Genomic DNA, 7,669 nt, shown 5'->3' with positions numbered 1-7,669 from the left:
GAGCACACCAGCCCCATCTCATTTGTAGACACTCCGTGAAGGTCTTCCAGAGGTCTTCTCGTGTTGGTTGCGCTTCCTACCTGTCTTATCTGGGACGCGAGTCGAGACTTTGCTGAGACTTTGCTCACACATTGCTTTGTGAGGAATGCATTGACTTGAGGGTTGTGACTGTAAATTTTCCTTCAGAGTTGTCTGCTGAGAATTGTACTGAGAGATACATGCGTTTTAGGAAGTTGGGGGACTCTGAGAACGTGGCCCACCTGGGAATTCTGAGAGGATATGACCATGTCCTGGGCTGGCTGAGGACACAGCTCATCCTGGTGAAGTCTGACCACACAGGACCCAGCTTTTGGGGATCTGAGAAGATGCAACCCAATTCTAAGAAATCCGGGTCAAGTTTGGGCATTAAAAACCAATAGGTGACCTACTAGGGAGCCATTCTGGGCTCTGTCAGCATTATTGTTCTCTGGGAGGTGTGGAGGGGGATTGCCATTCACTCAACAGCCATTTGCCAGTTTCCTTTGTCTGCCAGGAGTTGGTGAGACTCAGTTTCTCCTACCAGCCTTGGTACTCCTACTCCCCAAGGAGCTCCATTGTTGTTGTTGTTGTTAGGTGCCGTTGAGTCGGTTCCGACTCATAGCGACCCTGTGCACAACAGAACGAAACGCTGCCTGGTCCTGCACCTTTCTTACAATCGTTGTTATGCTTGAGCCCACTGTTGCAGCCACTGTGTCAATCCATCTCGTTGAGGGTCTTCCTCTTCTTCACTAACCCTCCACTTTACCAAGCATGATATCCTTCTCCAGGGACTGGTCCCTCCTTGTAAGGTGTCCAAAGTACATAGGACAAAAATCTCGCCATCCTCATTTCTAAGGAGCACTCTGGCTGCACTTCTCCCAAGACAGCTCTGCAGGTATTAGAAAAATGATAACAACAACCACAGAGTTGCTTTGAGGGTTCTGCTGGGTCTCGCTCTTCAGAAAGGCTGAGTATTAAAGCTCCTCCTTCCACGTCATTGCTGTGCATCTCTGGGCCAGAACCATTTGCTCCGTCTTCTCTAATTCATGTCACCACATCAGGAACACAACCATGATTTTACATTCATATTTCATGTTTATATTTGATTATTCACTTTCAAATATAGAAAAGCCTTCTGTCTGTGACTCAGAATGGAAAGCTCCATGTGTGGTTTATAAACTGGCACTCTTGCAGTTGAGTTGAAGGAGAAATGTACAGTTATTATTCCACAATATTGATTCCACGAGTAAAGCAGCACCATTAGTAACAAACAAGGACGGCAAGACTTCATCTTACACACTTTGACTTGTTGTCAGGAGGGACCAGTCCCTGGAGAAGAACATCACGACTGGTAAAGTAGAGGGTCAGTGAAAAAGAGGAAGACCCTCACTGAGATGGACTGACACAGTGGCTGCAACAATGGGCTCAAGCATAACAACTGTGAGGTTGGCGCAGGACCGGGCAGTGTTTCGTTCTGTTGTACGTGGGGTGGCTATGAGTCTGAACCGACTCGACGGCACCTAACAACAAGAAGAAGTAATGATGACTATGAAGGCCATTTTACACTCAGAAATAATTGTTGTCAACACTCAAACAGTGACATAAATAGGGAAATGGAATGCTAGTTTCTGAGCAAAGCGCTAGTAATTCTATTAAATATGCAGTTGCTACATGAGCGGCAGCCTGAGTTCTATTGCTGTACAACAAACCACCCCAAGTTTCGCAGCCTAAGGGAACAACCATTTTATTATGTTCGTGGATTGCTTGTCAGATGGCACAACAGGGACAGCTTGTGTCTGCTGCATCATGTCCAGATTCTCAACTAGCACACTTAAACTTTGGAAGTGACCCAACAGCTGGGGACTGGAATCACCGGGAGGCTTCATTCCTCACACATCTGGTGCTTGGACAGGAATAACTCAAAGCCTGGGCTCGGCGGGGACTACCTACTTATTGTTGTCCAAGTGGCTTGGGCTTCTTCACAGCATGGCTGCCTCCGGACAGTTGGGCCTCTCACACGGTGGCTCAGGACTCGAGTGAGCATTCCAACAGACACTGTCTTTTATATCCCAGCCTCACTTCTGATGTATAAAATCAGAACAAATACATTAAATAAACAAATACTACCAAAATAATAACAAATGGTTCTTCATTGCCCTCCTACATATACCTGGGGCTCTCGTACTGGTGGTCTGTGTGCCACACATTGGGAAACACTTGTTAATCCTCATACAAGTCAGGAGGAAGGGGCTGTGGGGTCCAACATGCTACCGAAGGGCTATGTAATCTGACCAAGGTGGCCCATCTGGGGGGTAAAGATGGGAGTGGGAACTGTGAGTACATCTCACGAGAGCGTACTGAGTCCCTAACTCCCAGCCCCCCTCTACTGACAAGGCTTGACACTGACCTTCTGGGGAGTCCTCTGGGCCTCCAGGGGATCACATAACTCCAGACACTTGTCAGTATCCTGGGGTGAAGATGGGAGACTTTAACCCAAAGATTTCTCTGAGGCAGGGGGAGGGATGAGAGGTCCCACCCAGCCATGATGGAGTGGGAGGGAGGCTGCAAATCAGAGCCTGGCCCAGGCAGCCCTCTGTCCCACCTGGTTGGACCACATAACGGGTTGGCTTGGATTTGTGAGAAGCCCCAGAGCCACAGAAGATCCTTTGGGACACCCACTTTGAAGGTCCTCACTACCTAAATCTGAATCCCCTCTGCCAGGGCTGTTGTTGCTGTTAGCTGCCATCAAGTCATGACGACATTATAACAGAACTAATCATTGCCTGGTCCTGTGCCATCTTCATGATTGTTGGTATATTTGAGTCCGTTGTTCTGGCTATTGTGACAATCCATCCATCTCGTTGACGGTTTCTCTTGTATTTGCTGACCGTCTACTTTTCCAAACACGGATGTCCTTTTATAGCAATTGGTCTTTTATTATGACATGTCCAAAGTACACGAGATGAGGTCTCGCCATCCTCGTATCTAAGGAACATTCTGGTTGTGTTTCTTCTAAGACTGATATGTTTATTCTCCTGGCAGTTCACAGTATATTCCATATTCTTCTCTAACACCACAATTGGAATGCATCAGTTCTTCTTTTGTCTTATTTTTTCATTGTCCAGCTTTCACACGCAGTTGAGGGAATTGAAAAGAACACAGTTTGAAGCAGACTCCAACAGTCTATGAAGAGTCACACACCATGACCAAGTGAGATTTATTCCAGGAATGCAGGGATGGTTCAACAATAGAAAATCAGTGAACATAATACACCACATCAATAGAACAAAGGAAAAGAACCACATGATCATCTCCATGAATGCAGAAAAAGCATCTGATAAAATCCAACAGCCTTTCTCCTTTTTTATAATTTTGACTGTGCTTTAGGCGGGAGTTTACAAATCAAGTCAGTCTCTCACACAAAAACCCATATACACCTTGCTACACACTCCCAATTACTCTCCCCCTAGTGAGACAGCCCGCTCTCTCCCTCCACTCTCTCTTTTCATGTCCATTTCGCCAGCTTCTAACCCCCTCCACCCTCTCATCTCCCCTCCAGGCAGGAGATGCCAATATAGTCTCAAGTGTCCACCTGATCCAAGAAGCTCACTCCTCACCAGCCTCCCTCTCCAACCCACTGTCCAGTCCAATCCCTGTCTGAAGAGTTGGCTTTGGGAATGTTTCCTGTCCTGGGCCAACAGAAGGTCTGGGGGCCATGACCACGGGGGTCCTTCTAGTCTCAGTCAGACCACTAAGTCTGGTCTTTTTATGGGAATTTGGGGTCTGCATCCCACTGCTGTCCTGATCCCTCAGAGGTTCTCTGTTGTGTTCCCCGTCAGGGCAGTCATTGGTTGTAGCCGGGTACCATCTAGTTTTTCTGGTCTCAGGATGATGTAGTCTCTGGTTCATGTGGCCCTTTCTGTCTCTTGGGCTCATAATTGCCTTGTGTCCTAGGTGTTCTTCATTCTCCTTTGATCCAGGTGGGTTGAGACCAACTGATGCATCTTAGATGGCTGCTTGCTAGCATTTAAGACCCCAGACACCACTCTCCAAGGTGGGATGCAGAATGTTTTCTTAATAGATTTTATTATGCCAATTGACTTAGATGTCCCCTGAAACCATGGTCTCCAGACCCCTGCCCCTGCTACTCTGGCCTTCGAAGCATTCAGTTTATTCAGGAAACTTCTTTGCTTTTGGTTTAGTCCAGTTGTGCTGACCTCCCCTGTATTGTGTGCTCCAACAGCCTTTCTTGATGAAAGCCCTAAAGAAGATTAGACTGGAAGGGAAATTCCTCAATATGATTCAGGGCGTATTTGAAAAGCCAACAGCCAACATTATACTTAATGGAGAGAGAAGACTGAGACTTTTCCCCCCGAAACTGGGAACAAGCCAAGAGTGCCCACTTTCACCACTTCTGTTCAATATTGTATTAGAAGTCCTAGCGATGGCGATATGACAAGAAAAATAAATAAAAGGTATCCAGACTGGAAAAGAAGAAGTAAAGTTATCTTTATTCACAGATGATATGATCCTATATACAGAAAATCCCAAAGAGTCCACGAGAAAACTTCTAGAGCTCATAGAGGATTTTAGCAAAGTTGTAGGCTACAGGGTCAACAACAACAACAAAAAAAACTCAGTTGGATTTCTATACACCAGCAATGAGAAATCTTAAAGGGAAATTCCTTGTTGCTGTTGTTGTTGATTTTAGGTACTGTTGAGTCAGTTCTGACTCATAGTGACCCATGTACAACAGAGCAAAACACTGCCCAGTCCTGCACCATTCTCACAATCGTTGTTATGCTTGAGCCCATTGCTGCAGGTGCTGTGTCAATTCACGAAAAGGAAAATACGGAAACAATTCCATTTACAATAGCATCTAAGAGAATAAAATACCTAGGAATAAAATCTAACCAGGGATGTGAAGGACTTACACAATGAAAACAATAAATTGCTACTGAAAGAGATTAAAGAAGGCTTCAATAAATGGAAAGATATTCCCTGTTCATGGATTGGAAGACTTAATATTGTTAAGATGACAATATTACCCAAAACAATATATAGATTCAATGCAATCCTGATCAAAATTCCAATAGCCTTCTTTACACAAATGGAAAAACCAATCCTCAACTTTATATGGCATGGCAGAGACCCCAAATAGCTAAACCAATGTTGATAGAGAAGAGCCACGTCGGAGGACTCACATTTCCTGATTTTAAAACATACTATAATGGTAATCAAAACAGCCTGATACTGGTAGAACAATAGACACATAGACCAATGGAATATAACTAAGAGTCCGGAAATAAACCCATACATCTGTGGTCAACTGATTTTTGACAAGGGTGCTAAGTCCATCTGATGGGGAAAAAAGGGTCTCTTCAATAAATAGTGCTGGGAAAATTGGAATTCCACATGCAGAAAAATGAAACAAGATCCATGCCTCATGCTATACATACACAAAAAAATTCAAAATGGATTAAGGGCTTAAATGTGCAAACTAAAACCATAACATTCTTAGAAGAAAAAGCAGAGGCATTGCTGTTGGGCCTAGCTTTTAACAGTGAATTAACAAATATAATAACAAAAGTACAAACAGCAAAAGACAAAATAAGTAAACAGGACCTCATAAAAATTAAAAACTTTTACTTGTCAAACGTCTTTACCAAAAAAGTGAAAAGATAAGCTATTGACCAGGAGAATATCTTCAGAAACCTTATATCTACTATGAATCTAATAACCAAAAAATATATAAAACTTTGACAACGTAACAATGAAAAGACAAATAACTCAATCATAAAGTGTGTAAAGGACTTGGATAGACATTTCACCGAAGAGGACATTCAAATGGCCACCAAACACATGAAAAGATGCTCAGTGTCATTAGCCATCAGAGAGCTGCAAATCAAAACCACAAGGAGATATCATTTCACTTCCACTAGGATGGCTAAGACTAGAAAAAAAGGAAAAAAAAAAAGCAGAAAATACCATGTGGGGAGTTGGAATCCTTACCATTGCTGATGAGAAGGCAAAATGGCACAGCCATTGTAGAAAACAATGTGGCAGTTTCTCAAAAAACTAAAAATAGAACTACTGCATGATCCAGCAATTCCACTGCTAGGTATATCCCAAAAAGCTTAAAAACAAGTAGACTCAAAAAGAGACTTGTACGACAATGTTCGCTGCAGCAGTATTCACAATAGCCAAAAGGTAGAAACAACCTAAATGCCCTTCAACAAATGAATGGATAAACAAAATGTGGTATATAATACAATGGAACACTCCTCAGCCACCAGGAGAAATGAAGTCTTGATAGATACTATCATATGGATGGAGCTTGAAGACATTACGCTGAGTCAAGTAAGTCAGTCACAAAAGGATAAATATTGTATGACCTCACTTATACAAAAAGAAAAGAAAAGGCAAATGTTTACAGACCAAAGTTTATTAGTGGCTACCAGGGGCTGGGGAGAGGGAGAAAGGGGCTTTATTGCTTGTGGCATGCTGAGTTTCCCTTCATGGTGATGGAGAGATTGCATTGATTAAGGGTAGGGACAGCTGATCATTTTAAGTGCCAGCTGTAAGTTATAAACCTGTAAAAAGTTGAATTGGCAAAAGCTGTGTGATAAATCTACAACAATGACACACACACATACACAAGAGTAACTGCTGATGCTGCTTCTATAAAGCCCAAAACCTCACGGGATTTTCTTTCTTGATTTGGAGGTTTAGGGTCATGGTTTCATGAGACATCCCAGTTAATTGGCCTAATGACATGTTTGGTGCTTCTGTTCTACCTCCTAGTTCGATAGGTAGTGCTGGGATCTTAAATGCTTACAAGCTGCCATCCAAAGGGCAACAATTGGTCTCTATTCACCTGCAACAAGAGAGGAAGAAAGAGAGTCAGGAATAGGAGGGTATGAAATGTGTGGCTAATTGCCTTCATGAACAGCTGCCTCCTTTGCCATGAGACCAGAAGAACTGGATGGAGCCTGGCTACCATTACTGAATATTATGATTCTTCTATGATTCCATAGAAGAATCCTGATAGAAAGATGAAAATGCAGAACAGAATTTCAGATCCTCATGGACTGCAGCCTTCCTGGAGCCATGAAGGTTGGATGAGCCCACGAAACTATTGCCCTGAGATCATCTTTAAAAACCTTAAACCAAAAATACCCCTGAAGTCTTCTTAAAACCAAACAATAGTTTAGCTTAACTAGTAAAGATTGTCTACCTTGAGCATTATGCACTTCTAAGAACTATCTATGTGGGATCAAGATGACAACAGTGACTTGAAAGATTAAATAGGAACCTTGGAGGGCAGTGAGTTTATGTTAGTGAGGGAGGAACAACTCAGAAAAAGAGGGTGAAATGGTTGCACAACTTGAATAATGTAATCATTGTCACCAAATGGTACATGTAGAAACTGTTGAATTGGTATATGTTTTGCTGTGTATACTCCCCTGTGAATGGCCGGTCACAGGGACGGTCAAAAAGACTATCTGGCAGAGAGTCAGATGGACAGCTAGATAGACAGGTAGTCAGATTGACAGGCAGAAAGATGGACAAGCAGCTAGACCATCAAGTACTGACAGGCAGACAATGGAGAGGCTGACAGACCATCAGGCAGATGGATAGGAAGATAGGA

This window comes from Loxodonta africana, chromosome 11 (genome assembly GCF_030014295.1).
Source record: "Loxodonta africana isolate mLoxAfr1 chromosome 11, mLoxAfr1.hap2, whole genome shotgun sequence".
Taxonomy (NCBI): Eukaryota; Metazoa; Chordata; class Mammalia; order Proboscidea; family Elephantidae; genus Loxodonta; species Loxodonta africana.
Note: the sequence above shows the minus strand (reverse complement) of the source record.